Below are 15,502 nucleotides of genomic sequence, written 5' to 3'. Positions count from 1 at the left end.
GCCAATCTTTTTTTCCAATAGGGGCAATTAGTGTGGCCAATCCACCTTCCTTGCACATCTTTGTATTGTGGGGATAAGACCCATGCAGACATGGGGAGAATGTGCAAACTCCACACGGACAGTGACCTGGGGCCGGAATCGAACCACTGCACCACCATGCTGCCCTTCCTTTCTGCATTATTCTGAGCAGGCAAGCTAAGACGGCCATTTTTCAAAATTGCCAAACCGCTTTCCAAGCAGAAAAGTCTCCTTCCCACTTGCAGTCAGCAAAAGTGCCAAGGCTATTCGCTCCTTACAGAGGTCCATCAGTTAATATTAGGAGGAAAAACCATCAAGTCAATGAGTTCCTGTTTTCCTTCTTTGAAACACTCATTGAATTTCAAATGTATATATCTGAGGATATCTTCTCTTTGTTTGGCAGTAGGGTACGAACTCCACAAGGAGAAAGTCAGGTAACCATCAGAGTCCATTTTGGAAACAGTCTTTAAACCCAGTCCAAAGTTGATAAAATGTGACTGAAAGGTTTTGGAAAATTTGTAGTACCATAACTGCACACCATAACATTAGATTTCCACTATTTCCAGCTTTTCTAGAAAGTATCCTGTTCTGTTCTATCTTTTTTGGTTCAAAATTGATCCTTTGCATATGTTTACATTGAAATCCATTTGTCACAGTTTTGCCCATTCACTTAATCTATCAATATCTCCCTGTAATTTTATGCTTCGGTCTATACTGCTTACAAAGTTGCCTATCTTTGGGTCTTTGGAAAATTTGGGTGTGTACCTTTCTATCCTATCCACTAAGTACTGTGAATATTTGAGGCCCTAACACCTAAGATGTCTGTATGATGCCACTTGCATTCTGTCAGTTGTAGTCCATTACCTCCATCCTCTGTCTCCCTCTTCGAAGCCAATTTCCAAACCAAGTCAATAATGTCTTCAATTGTATGAACTTCAATTTCAGCTAACCATCTCTTATGAGGCCTTTCTAAAATGTATGAAAGTCAAATATATTATTCATATTCACTCCTCCGTCCAGTAATTCAGCCATCTCTTCAAACGTTTAATCAGTTCCGTCAGGCATGAAGTCCTTTTGTAAAACCATGCATTCTCTCTCTGATCAGCTCTATTTAGACACCCTAGACCTTTCCCAGCAACAAAGGTTAAGCAAACTGTATGTAAGTAACTAATTTAACGCTTTCATTTTTCTTAAATAGTGAAGTGACATATTACAATCTTTCAATCCAAAGGAGTGTTTCCAGAAGCAAGTGAACTTTGCAGTGTAAACTGGGAGTTAAGTACTGGCAGAAACACAAACTTACTGAAAACTGTTGACAATTCATAGTAACAAATGCCTGAATAATATTGTCTGTAAAGTTGCTGATCTGCTCATAAAGGTTATAGGGATCATGGAGTTACATAAACCTTGCTTCCAAATGAAGCAGTTGCCATAGGAAGAGAACGTTGAGCTGATATTTGAGGATTTCTTTTAATGAACCAACTCAACATTGGACAAATTTAGGCCAGAATTCTCCAGCCATTGGGATTCTCTTTCCTCACTGGCAGCGCACCCCCACCCATGAGTTTCCCGTCGGCATGGGGTGATTTCAATGGGAAATCCCATTGACAAACGGCTGGAAAAGAGAATCCCACTGCCAGCACATGACCGAGAAACACGCGGCTGGGGGACCGGAGAGTCCGCCCTAAGTGTTAATGTGACTTTATATTTGCATTGTAAAAACAGCAGTATAATACTTGACTGAAATTGATTGAATATTTAGGAATATTTAGAAATATTGAAGAATTAAGGCAAGTGACATAAATTTACATCAAGTAATCTCTCTATACCATTATCAAACTTTACACTAACTTTTTGTATTTTTCGTTCACGGGATGTGGGCCTTGCTGACCAGACGAGCATTAATTGACCATCTTTCATTTCTCTTGAGAATGTGGTGGTGTTCTGCCTTCTTGAACCGCTGCAGTCCAAGTTTTGTAGGAACACCCACTGTTTTATTCCACTTCTGGTAGTATGTTATGTTATAGTACTGAATGTATATGTGTTACTCAATACTGTTGCTGATGAGGTTTTCTGAATCTTGATGAGAAAGACTCAAAATCGTCCAGTTGTAACAAAAGATTTATTGAGTAACTAAAATAATAATTTTGTGAGTTCTTTACTTTAATATTAATACTAGCAATAAGGTTAGCAAGATCTAAATACAGTAACTATGTTTATCTACACTAATACTCGTAGCTAATCTACACTCCTATCGTCTCGTTACAATACACCCAAAAGAGGCCGGGGAGTAAAATGAGCTTGCTTTTATACCCCTGTTAGTACTGCTCTCTAGTGATCATCTGATTCTACTGATTACACATTAACCCCTTATGTACATGCACATACAGAGATCACTACACACACAGTGCTGTTAGGGTAGGAGTTGTAGGTTTTTGACCCAGCAATACTGAAAGAAAGGCAATATAGTTTCAAGTCAGGTTGGTGAGTAACTTGGAGGGGAACATGCAGGTGGTGGTGTTCCCATGCATCTGCTGCCCTCATCCTTTTAGGTGGCAGTAGTCATGGGTTTGGGAGGTGCCATTAAAGGAGCCTTGGTGAGTTCCTGCAATGCATCTATTTTTCATTTCATTTCATTTTCATGTCATCTTGTAGATGGTACTCACTGCTTCTACTGTGCATCGATGGTGGAGGGAGCCTTTGTTGAAGGTGGTGGATGGTGCCAATTAAGCGGACTATTTTGCTCTGGATGGTGTGGAGCTTCTTGAATTTATTGGAGTTGCACACATCCAGGAAAGGGGAGAGTATTCCAACATACTCCTACTTGTGCCTAGTAAATGATGGGTGCTGGACAAGATTTGGAGAGTCAGGAGGTGAGCTACTTGCCACAGCATTCCTAGCCTTTGACCTGCTCTTGTAGCCACAATATTTTTGTGGCTAGTCCAGTTCAGTTTCTGGTCAATGGTAACCACCAGGATATTGATACTGGGGGAATCAGTGATGGCAATGAGTGTCAAGGGGCACTAGCTAGATTGTCTCTTGATGGAGATGGTCATTGCCTCACATTTGGGTGGCATGAATGTAACTTGCCCAGGTCTGGAGGAGCTAAGGGAGAGGGTAGAGTTGCCGAGGTGGAGTGGGTTCAGGTGTCTGCAGGTTAGGGACTTTGTGCAAAATGTCTGGAGGGGTTCCCTAGGTTGCCGGGATACACCCTGCTGGAGCAACTGCTGGTTCTGGATGTGGGAGGGGAGGGAGGAATTGGGGAAGAAATGGCTGGGAGAGCAGGACGGCGAATGGGTGGAGAAGATCAAGGAGAAATGGGAAGTGGAGTTTGGAGGGGAGATCAATTGGGGAGTATGGAGTGAGGCACTGCGTAGGGTAAACGGGACCTGCTCTTGTGCAATGATGAGCCTGATACAGTTTAAGGTGGTGCACAGGGTGCTTATGACTCGGGCGAGAATGAGTGGGTTCTTTCAGGGGGTAGCAGATGGGTGTGAGAGGTGTGGGTGGGGCCAGCGAATCATGTGCACATGTTTTGGGTTGCGAAAAATTGGGAAGATTCTGGGCGGGAGTGTTCGCGGTCTTAGCCAGGATAGTGGAGGAGGAGGTGGATACGGAGCCTTTGGTAGTGATATTTGGGGTTTAAGAGAAGCCGGAGCTCATTGAGAGGAAGAAGGCTGATGTTGTGACTTTCACCTCTCTGATTGCACGGCGGCGAATTGTGCTGGAGTGGCGGTCGGCATCGCCACCGGGGGCAGCGGCTTGGTTGGATGGCCTGTACGAATTCCTGCGGCCAAAGTATGAGACAAGGGTCTTCGCATGGGGGTTTGAGAAAAGGTGGGGATGTTTGTGACCGTGTTTGAGGAGCTGTTCGTCATGGCGGTGGGGGGGTTTGGAAAAGGGAAAAAATCTGTACAGGCCTTATAGTTGATTGCTGGGAAGTATGCTTCCTGGGGTGTTTATTTGCTGTAACCTGTTTTGATACATGTTTGTAATAAAATATATTTTGTTAAAAAATGAATGCAACTTGCCAGTTCTAGACATCACATTGTAGAAAGGATGTCAAGGCCTTGGAGACCATGCAGAAAAGATTTACCAGAATGGTACAAGGGACTTAACTTATGGAGAGACTATAAAACATAAGATTGTTCTTCTTGGTGCCACGAAGATGCAGGAGAAATTCAATAAGAGGTGTTTAAAACTCTGAGGGATTTTGATAGAGTAGCGCAGGAGAAATCAGTAACCAAAGGAAATAGATTAAAGTTTGCGGACGACACAAAGGTTGGTGGGATTGCGGATAGCGATGAGGACTGTCAGAGGATACAGCAGGATTTAGATCGTTTGGAGACTTGGGCGGCGATGTGAGGTAATGTGAGGTAATGCATTTTGGAAGGTCTAATGCAGGTAGGGAATATACAGTGAATGGTAGAACCCTCAAGAGTATTGAAAGTCAGAGAGATCTAGGTGTACAGGTCCACATGTCACTGAAAGGGGCAACACAGGTGGAGAAGGTAGTCAAGAAGGCATAAGGCATGCTTTCCTTCATTGGCCGGGGCATTGATTATAAGAAGTGGCAAGTCATGTTGCAGCTGTATAGAACCTTAGTTAGGCCACACTTGGAGTATAGTGTTCAATTCTGGTCGCCACACTACCAGAAGGATGTGGAGGCTTTAGAGAGGGATCAGAAGAGCTTTACCAGGATGTTGCCTGAATGGAGGGAATTAGCTATGATGGGAGGTTGAATAAACTTGGTTTGTTGTCACTGGAACGACGAAGGTTGAGGGGCGACCTGATAGAGGTCTACAAATTTATGAGGGGCATAGACAGAGTGGATAGTCAGAAACTTTTTCCAGGGTAGAGGGGTCAATTACTAGGGGTTTAAGCTGCGAGGGGCAAGGTTTAGAGGAGATGTACGAGGTAGGTTTTTTACACAGAGGGTAGTGGGTGCCTGGAACTCGAAGCCGGAGAAGGTGGTGGAAGCAGGGACAATAGTGACCTTTAAGGTGCATCTTGACAAATACATGAATAGGATGGGAATGGAGGGATATGGACCCAGGAAGTGTAGAAGATTTTAGTTTAGACGGGCAGCAAGGTCGGCGCAGGCTTGGAGGGCCGAAGGGCCTGTTCCTGTGCTGTGCTTTTCTTTGTTCTTTGTAGAGATCAATCGCAACAAAACAGGTGGAGCGGAGGAGCGTTTTCTACTCAGTGCACTGTTGTGATCTGGAATGCACTCCCTGAGCAGGTGGTAGAAGTACATTCAATAATAACTTTCAAACTGGAATTGAATATGTATGTGGGGAGAGATAATGATGTAGCGATAATGTTAATGGATTAGTAATCCAGCGGCCCAGGCTAATGCTCTGGGGGCATGGGTGAAACACGGTTGCTGGTGGAATTTGAATTTGATTAATAAACATGGAACATAAAGCGAGGCTCAGTAATGGTGACCGTAAAACCATTGTTGATTGTTGTAAAAACCCATCTGGTTCACTAATGCCCTTTAGGGCAGGATTTTTCTAAGTGCAGGTCGCGATCGGCTTTTAAATTGAGAATGGCGGCTGCTGCCGCCTTTTAAATGAAAATCAATTAGGCTGTGTGCGGTCCTCTGGCCAGAAGCAGCAGGAGTGAACTGGTAATGCATCCTGCAGGTACACTTGACATCAAGCGTCCTGCATGTACATGCTTTTCACGCCAAATCACGGAGGAGAGCTTCTTCCATTTATTAGTTGCAGGCAAGCAAGGCAAGAGGATTGTGAAGTTGGATCATTTTCTTACAAGTAAGAGATGGTAGAGACATAAATAGGCAGTGTACCTACTGGACAGGATCTCACAACAGTACTGCTGGAGAGAGCTGCACGGGAGAGTCCAGAGCAGGATAGAGTAGTGTGAATGTTAGCTCTGTAAAAAGCTCCAGTGTCTCTGATTAACAGCCTACAAAGCAGAAACTTAACTCAAGGAAAAAAGCCGTATAAAGATGCTTTCTTGAGGTATGGTTTTGTCAAATGTGCCAATGCAAATAAGGATGCAAAGCCCCCCCCGGCAATTCTCCAGGCCCCGATGGACCGAGAGGCCGTCCGTTTTTGGCTAATCCCACCGGCATGGGTTAGACATAGTCCCACATGGCGGGACCTGGCAGGTAAGTTGGCTGGGGCTGTCCTCTGGGGGGTACGGGGGGATCTGACCCCGGGGGGGCCCAAACGGTGTGGGGGCTTAGTCCCACGAAAGGAGAATCCCACCCGTGCACTAGGACACCCGGATCCCTTTGCACCGAAGCAATCTGAAGTTTCTCTCCACTTAGATAATAAGCTGCCGTTTCATTTTTCTGATCAAAATGGATAACCTCACATTTACCCACATTAAACTTCTTCTGCTCAATTTTAGCCCACTCACTTGATCTATCTATATCCATTTGTAAATGTCTTATTTCATCATTGCAACTTACTATCCCACCTATCTTTGTGTCATCTGCAAATTTGTCACAGCACCTTGTATATGTGCATCCAAGCTATTAATACATATTGTAAATCTCGCCAACCAGAAAAGATCTATTTATCCCGACTCTCTGCCTTCTGTCTGTTAGCCAGCCTTCTACCCAAGCTAATAAATTACACCACTCCCATGTGATCTTACTTTGTGTATTAACATTTTGTGCGGCACCCTATCAAATGTCCTCTCATCCTTTGAACCTGATTAAAGTGAGATTGTGAGAACCAGGCAGGCTCCTCTTTCACATTAAAGATAAACAAATGTGTTGTGTGTCGCGAAGGTCAGCCGGCATGGGTCCTGAAGGTCGGCCGGTTTGCCATCCTTGCCTGGTCTGGCCGATATAGAATTCCAGATCCACAGCAATATGGTTTACTCTTAACTGCTCTCTGAAGTGGCCCAGCATGGGGGCCACTCAATTCAAGGTCAATGAGGGAAGAACAACAAATATTGGCCTTGCAGCGATGCCCACATCATGGGCGTCATTCTCCGACCCCCCAGAGGGTCGGAGAATGGCCGTTGGCCGCCGTGAATCCCGCCCCCGCCGGTTGCCGAAGTCTCCGAAGGGAGAAAAGTCGGCGGGGCGTTATTGTCGCCGCTGCCTTCGGAGAATGTCACGGGTCTGCACAAGGCAGCCGATTTTCGGCCTGCCGATATTCTCCCTTCCGGATGGGCCGAAGACCCTGTGCTCCAGGTTCACGCCAACCAGCGTGGAGGTGAGTGACGGCCTGGGGGGTTGGCTCTGGGCAGGCGATGGCGTGGCCGCAGTCTGAATGCGTGAGGAGAGGTGTGTCTCGGGTTGTGTGTGTGTGTGTGTGCGGCGGGGGGGGGGGGGATGGCTAGAGTAGGCTGGGCTCCGGGGGAGTGCCGGGAGGGGGTCCGTGCCGGGGAGGGGGATGGGGGGGGTCCGTGCCGGGGAGGGGGATGGGGGGTCCGTGCCGGGGTGGAGGTTGGGGGGGGTCCCTGCCGGGGTGGAGGTTGGGGGGGGGTCCGTGCCGGGGAGGGGGATGGGGGGTCCGTGCCGGGGAGGGGGATGGGGGGGGGTCCGTGCCGGGGAGGGGGATTGGGGGGTCCGTGCCGGGGAGGGGGATGGGGGGTCCATGCCGGGGAGGGGGATGGGGGGGTTCCGTGCCGGGGTGGAGGTTGGGGGGGGGGTGTCCGTGCCGGGGTGGAGGTTGGGGGGGGTCCGTGCCGGGGTGGAGGTTGCGGGGGAGTCCGTGCTGGGGTGGAGGTTGGGGGGGGGGGTCCGTGCCGGGGAGGGGGATGGGGTGTCCGTGCCGGGGAGGGGGATGGTGGGGGGTCCGTGCTGGGGAGGGGGATGGGGGGTCCGTGCAGGGGTGGAGGTTGGGGGGGGGTCAGTGCCGGGGTGGAGGTTGGGGGGGGGGGGTCCATGCTGGGGTGGAGGTTGGGGGGGGGGTCCGTGCCAGGGAGGGGGATGGGGGGGGTCCGTGCCGGGGAGGTGGATGGGGGGTCCGTGCCGGGGTGGAGGTTGGGGGGGTTGTCCGTGCCGGGGTGGAGGTTGGGGGGGGGTCCGTGCCGGGGAGGGGGATTGGGGGTCCGTGCCGGGGAGGGGGATGGGGGGTCCGTGCTGGGGAGGGGGATGGGGAGGGGTCCGTGCCGGGGTGGAGGTTGGGGGGGGGGGGGTCCGTGCCGGGGTGGAGGTTGGGGGGGGTCCGTGCCGGGGTGGAGGTTGGGGGGGGGTCCGTGCCGGGGTGGAGGTTGGGGGGGTCCGTGCCGGGGTGGAGGTTGGGGGGGGGTCCGTGCCGGGGTGGAGGTTGGGGGGGGGTCCGCTCCGGGAAGGGGGATGGGGGGTCCGTGCCAGGGAGGGGAATGGGGGGGGGGACCGTGCCGGGGAGGGGGATGGGGGGGTCCGTGCCGGGGAGGGGGATGGGGGGTCCGTGCCGGGGTGGAGGTTGGGGGGGTGGTCCGTGCCGGGGTGGAGGTTGGGGGAGGTCCGTGCCGGGGTGGACGTTGGGGTGGGTCCGTGCCGGGGAGGGGGATGGGGGGGTCCGTGCCGGGGAGGGGGATGGGGGGTCCGTGCCGGGGTGGATGTTGGGGGCGGGTCCGTGCCGGGGAGGGGGATGGGGGGTCCGGGCCGGGGAGGGGGATGGGGGGGTCCGTGCCGCGGTGGGGGATGCGAGGGCAAGTGAGTTGGTCCACCTGGCCAGGTGCCAGCCTCCAACAGTTGGACCCATGCGGTCCATGCGACCTGGCTGGGGGGAGGGGGGGATATGGGCAATGATGACATGTCGTCGTTCCCCTCCCCCCCACCAGGCCGTCATGTTTTCCGATCATCCTGCGATGTTGGCTGCCGTGGCAGCAGCCGCTCATGTCTATGTTGCCCTGGCTGAGGAGGAGGAGAATGAGGAGGAGGAGGAGCGTGCCAGAGAGGCGGCGCAGGCTGCCGCAGAGGGGCAGGCGGCAGCCGCCCAGGCTGGAGGGACACCTGACCGACAGGACGAGGAGGGGGAGGAGGACGTCGCGGCCCCACGGCAACGGAGGCACCCGAGGGCGCCCCGTGTGTACCGACCCCGGCAGTCATACCAGGGCCTCACGGACCCGGAATGCAGGAGGAGACTCCGGATGAGGCGGGAAACCGTGGCACACACCTGCCACCTGCTGGCACACCTGTCACCGCGTGGCACTGGCGGGGGACACCCTCTCCCCGTGTCCGTCAAGGTTACGGTGGCCCTGAACTTTTATGCAACGGGGTCATTCCAGGCACTGAGTGGGGACCTGTCCGGCATATCGCAGACATCGGTGCATCGGTGCATCCGGGCAGTGACAGATGCCCTATATGCCATGGCGCACCGCTACATCCGCTTCCCCGTGGACCGGGCCAGCCAAGATGCCCGGGCCGTGGGCTTCTCTGCCGTGTCCGGGTTCCCCATGGTCCAGGGCGCGATCGATGGGATGCACGTCGCCGTGCGGCCACCTGCAGAGAACAGGGCCGCGTTCACCAATAGGAAGGGGACCTATTCGATGAACATACAGGTGGTCTGCGACCACCGCATGATGATCCTGCACGTCTGCGCCCGTTACCCAGGCAGTGTACATGACTCATACGTGTTGTCGCGGTCATCCATCCCCGGCATGTACGAGGGACGCCATCCCCGGCTGAGGGGCTGGTTGCTGGGCGACAGGGGCTACCCATTGCGATCGTGGCTGATGACGCCTATACGGAGGCCACGCAATGAGGCGGAGAACCGCTACAATGATGCCCATGTAGCGACAAGGGGAGTGATAGAGAGGTGCTTTGGCGTGCTGAAGATGCGTTTCAGGTGCCTGGACCTCTCTGGGGGCGCCCTCCAGTATCGGTCAGAAAGGGTCGGCCGCATCATTGTGGTGTGCTGGGTCCTGCACTACATAGCCCAGCAGAGGGGTTATGTGCCGCAGGCAGAGGAGGGCGGAGTGGAGGAGCAGCAGGAAGAGGTGTAGTCCTCCCCAGATGAGGGGGATGGGGGTAATGGTCAGGACAGACGGGGCAGACACAGGCGGGTAGCTGTCCACCATTACCGGCTGGCCCAGCGGGCACGGGACAGACTGATAGCCGCCCGCTTCACTGACTAGATGGGCGTGGGAATCGGGTAGTATGGCCACAGACCGCACACCATGGCAAGAGCCGACCACCCACACCCCCCACCCAGCACCCTCACCCCCCTCCCCAACCCCACCCACCCCACCCGCATGCTCACCACCCCCCCCCCCCCCATTGCCGATCCACCTGTGGCACAACGAGCCGGGCTCACACAGTTGCGGGTGGACGCGTGTCTATTGCAGGCCATGGAGGATGATGACAACCCGTCCTGCGGTGAGCTCCTGGCTCCACATCGTTGGACTATGTCTGACCCATGGCCACAGTACCACCATCCACCCGGACCATCCCTGCATGCGGCTGTGACACTGCAGCGCACGGTCCCGTCCTCTGCCCGGGGGATGTTGATGGCGGCCCAGGGGGAAGGGGGCAGACTCACCTGGGGCTGAGGTAAGACCACCCCTCACCCACACACTTGCGCTCGACGTACATGACACCCCCGCACGCGTTGGACAGAGCACAAAGGCAGCTTCTGCAGGTGTAACATTGACTTTAATAACCAAAGGAGTTCATGCACGTGCCCTAGCCCCTAAAACTCATCTGTGCCCTGCACCCGTGCCAACTTACTCAGTGTCTAATTGTTTGGCCTTACGGGCCCTTTGACTACGTCTACGTGGTTCCCCAGACGGTACAGCAGAACTGGAGGTGGACTCCTGTGATTCCTGCCCTCTGACACTGGATCCCTTTGGCGGTCGTTTCCTGGGGCGTCCTGGCCTAGATGGGCCAGGCTGTGGCCTGGGCGACTGGGATGGCGAGCTGCCAGCATGTCCTGCCCGTTTCCCACCCGATGCACCTGGGACGGAAGGGGGGGAGTCCGAGGTGTCGCGGTGTACCGGGACCTCCCCTACAGGGGGAGCCGGGACGGACCACACCACCTCCTCCTCCCTCGGGGTGCCCGATGGCCCCCAGGCCTCTACATGGGTGGGGGATGCGAATGGACTGGCCATCCGACGCCGCCCCGACATCTGGCGCTGCCAGTCCTGGAGTCCCGTGCTGGTATCGACAGGGGTTTGCAGCCATGGAGCCCAGGGGGTTGGCAAACCCTGTCTGTGACAGTGCGACGCCGGCTCGCACATGGCCACTGGCGCCGATGCCCTCAGCGATGGCCTGCAGAGACTGGGCCATAGCCTGCTGAGACTGGGCCATGGCCTGCTGAGACTGGGCCATGGCCTGCAGAGACTGGGCTATGGCGTTGAGCGCTTCTGCCATCTGGCGCTGGCACTGGCTCATGGCCTCCTGTGACAGGGCAGCCATGTCCTGGGCCACAGACGCCGCCTGCACGGAAAGCCCCAGGCCTCGCAAACCGTTCCCCATGTCTGACACCGTCGCACCCATTGCCTCCACCGCGGACGCCACCCGTGCGGTGTCAGCCTGGGTGGCACGCATGACCGGCATCACTCCCAGCTCCTGGACGCGGGTGGACTCCTCCACCTGCGACTGCAGCCGCCGCAAGCCGGCCGTCACCCTCTTCGCTCGTCTCCGGGTCGGTGGTTGCATCGGATCTATGTGTGGGTGTGGTAACTCCAGGAACCCGGGATCCATCTGGGAAGCAGATGTTCGCTTGGGCTGGGCTGCCCTCCGACCGCCCGGCCCCTCTGCTGCTCCTACCTCCACCTGCTGTACCGGGACGGCTGTGTTGTGCGCACCAGTGAGTGTACCAGACGCCTCATCACTAAAGTGCCCAACCGAGGTGAGTGTTTCTGCGATGGTGGAGGGTGTTGGTGACAGCAGTGGCGTTGTGTCGTGCTCTTCGTCCCACTCTGAAGTCCATGGCACTTTGGGGTGGGGGTTCGTCTCCACCCATCCACTCTGAGTCACTGTCCGGTATTTCGTCTTCCTGGGTCGTGCTGTCCCGGGTAGGGGTGTCCTGGGCAGTGCTGTCCCGGGTAGTGGTGTCCCGGGTAGTGGTGTCCCGGGTAGTGGTGTCCCGGGTAGTGGTGTCCCGGGTAGTGGTGTCCCGGGTAGTGGTGTCCCGGGTAGTGGTGTCCTGGGTAGTGGTGTCCTGGGTAGTGGTGTCCTGGGTAGTGGTGTCCCGGGTAGTGGTGTCCCGGGTAGTGGTGTCCCGGGTAGTGGTGTCCTGGGTAGTGGTCTCCTGTGTAGTGGTGTCCTGGCTCGGATGTGACGGGGGCCTGTGGTTGCCCCCCTCGTCACTGGGTGGTCGCTTCCCGCACGTGACGGGGGTGTCGTCTCCCTGTTGCTCCAGGTCTCTCCGTCTCCCGTGGTGTGCGAGGGGCATCCTGCGGGCGTCGCATGCTGGAGGGTCCGGGTCTCTCCGTCTCCCGTGGCCTCCGAGGGGCATCCTGCGGGCGTCGCATGCTGGAGGGTCCGTGTCTCTCCGTCTCCCGTGGTTTGCGAGGGGCATCCTGCGGGTGTCGCATGCTGGAGGATCCGTGTCTCTCCGTCTCCCGTGGTGTGCGAGGGGCATCCTGCGGGCGTCGCATGCTGGAGGGTGCGGGTACTCCGTCTCCCGTGGTTTGCGAGGGGCATCCTGCGGGCGTCGCATGCTGGAGGGTCCGGGTCTCTCCGTCTCCCGTGGCCTCCGAGGGGCATCCTGCGGGCGTCGCATGCTGGAGGGTTTGTGTCTCTCCGTCCCCCGTGGCCTCCGAGGGGCACCCTGCGGGCGGTCTGCATCTGCGGGGATGGGTGCCTGGACGTTTGGTCCTGCGATACACAATGAAGCATGCATGGTTAGACATCAGGCAGTGATCAGGTGATATGGGGGAGGGGGATATAGGGGAGGGGGGATACGGGGACGGGCTGTCGGTGGTTCACTTGCTACTACGCCCCCGACCTCTGCATCAGCAACCTCCCGGTCGTCAGGTCCGCCAGCCAGTTCCAGGGCCCTTTCCTCGTGTTCGGTCAGTGGGTTCTCATCAGCGGGGCCTCCTCCAGTCCTCACATGCTCCCTATTGTTGTGTGCGCGCTTATCCTGTGGGGGGGGGGTGGCATGGGTAAAAGGCAACACTGTTAGGCAGGTATATGAATGCACGCCATCGGTTGCGCGTGCATTGCAGAGGTTAAGGTTAGGGCTGGATTCACTTAGGGATATGGGGGATATGAGGAAGGGGGGGGTAGGGAGAGGGGGGATATGGGGGAGGGGGGATATGGGGGAGGGGGATATGGGGGAGGGGGGATATGGGGGAGGGGGGATATGGGGAGGGGGGATATGGGGGATATGGGGGAGGGGGGATATGGGGGAGGGGGAATATGGGGGTGGGGATATGGGGAGGGGGGATGTGGGGGAGGGGGATATGGGGGATATGGGGGAAGGGGGGATATGGGGGAGGGGGGATATGGGGAGGGGGGATATGGGGGAGGGGGGATATGGGGGAGGGGGGATATGGGGGAGGGGGGATATGGGGAGGGGGGATATGGGGAGGGGGGATATGGGGAGGGGGGGATATGGGGAGGGGGATATGGGGAGGGGGGATATGGGGGAGGGGGGATATGGGGGAGGGGGGGTATGGGGGAGGGGGGGTATGGGGGAGGGAAGATATGGGGAGGGGGGATATGGGGAGGCTCACCCTGCCTGCTCTGACGAGGTCATTCACCTTCTTGTGGCACTGGGTGCCTGTCCGTGGTGTCAGGGCCGCAGCGGTGACGGCCTCTGCCACTTCCCTCCACAGACGCCGGCTGTGGCGTGGGGCAACTCTGCAGCTGTGCCCGGGATACAGGGCGTCCCTCCTCTGCTCCACCGCGTCCAGGAGCGCCTCCACATCCCGTGACTCGAACCTCGGGGCTGAGCGGCGGCCAGCCATCCAGTCGGGTGTTCCGGTCGGGTGTTCCGGTCGGTTGGGGGGGAGCAGCGCGGCCTTATGAGCCGTCACGCCGTGCGGCGCGTATGATGCTGCACGGCGTGAACCACTGCGCAAGCGCGGATCCCGTTATGTCGCTGCTAGCCCATTTCGGGCCGGAGACTTTCGACCCATTTTTCCGACGTGACGCAAGTCGGATTTGCGCCGTTTTTTGCGCCGATCGGCGGACCTTCCGCCGATAACGGAGAATTTCGCCCAATGTGTGTGAATAATGAAAAAAAAGCTTATGAAGGAAAATTTTAAAGGTGACAGGGGAGTGGGAAGAGTCTGATAGTTCTTTCAAAAAGCAAGAGCAATGGGCTAAATAGCCTCCTTTTATAATAATTTCTATAATTTTTACAATTCTATGAACAGCAACTTAATTAAAATTACTTTTATACATTTCAAGAAATGTGTGCATATACGTATAATCTGTAAACTTTAAAAATAAATTGTAATCCATCCGTCACTATACAAATTTTATCAAAGTGAAGATTTACTACCCGAAGAGAGCTCTAATTGCAACTTTCAGAACTGGAAGCCTCTTTTTGACAAGCCGTGCCTTTAACAAGTGTTTTAGACTGATCTTTATGAGGCTTTACACCAAAATGACAGAAATAGTTTAATTGAAGGTGAAGATAAATTTTGATATTGGCTTGCTAATGCAATCGGTGGTTAGGATACGACACCCTGGGCTTGTGAGCAGTCAATTCCAGCTTCACTTGACCCCAAGTCACAACACAGGTAAAATTAGATTTTATATTTATGCCCGAGGCTTTGGTTGGGTTAAATTGACTACAATCACCAGGTTTAAATGCAAGTAACCTTTTATTACCTACAGTATTATAATTAAACTGACAGAAACAAATTAGCATGTAATAGCCCTTTCCCACCACCCCACCCCACTTCCTAACTACTCCCACTCTCGACATTTACACAGACATACAACAGAAAAGGGAAAGGATGGTTGAGAGATAAATAAACTTTTAATAGAAATAAAAGGATGAAGGATCTTTGATGCACTGCGATGACTTCTAGTTTGTGTCTTTCTGAGGTTCAGCTTTCAGTACTTTTTCCTTCTTGGATTACAATGCTTTTCTTTGGCGAGTTTGTCTACTTTCTCTGTAGATTCAGGTTCATTTCAAGTTTACAGCAAAGATGTGCCAGACACTCGCTGGATTTAGAACAATAACGGTAGCACAGTGGTTAGCACTGTCGCTTCACAGCGCCAGGGTGCCAGTTCAATTCCCGGCTTGGGTCACTGTCTGTGCGGAGTATGCGCCTTCTCCCTGTGTCTGCGTGGGTTTCCTCCGGGTGCTCCGATTTCCTCCCACAAGTCCCGAACGGCGTGCTGCTAGGTAAATTGGACATTCTGAATTCTCCCTCTGTGTGCCCGAACAAGCGCCAGAATGTGGCAACTAGGGGTTTTCACAGTAACTTCATTGCAGTGTCAATGGGGGGACTTGTGACAATAAAGATTATTATTATTATAAAGCAATTCTTTACTTCAGCAATGAGAGATGGAGAGAGACAGAGAGTTTCTTTCATTTCCAATTGTAAAATCCCTTCTGCCAAGTTCTCTCAGAAAACATCACGCCGGAACCAATCACTG

The sequence above is a fragment of the Scyliorhinus torazame genome, chromosome 9 (genome assembly GCF_047496885.1).
Source record: "Scyliorhinus torazame isolate Kashiwa2021f chromosome 9, sScyTor2.1, whole genome shotgun sequence".
NCBI lineage: Eukaryota > Metazoa > Chordata > Chondrichthyes > Carcharhiniformes > Scyliorhinidae > Scyliorhinus > Scyliorhinus torazame.
Note: the sequence above shows the minus strand (reverse complement) of the source record.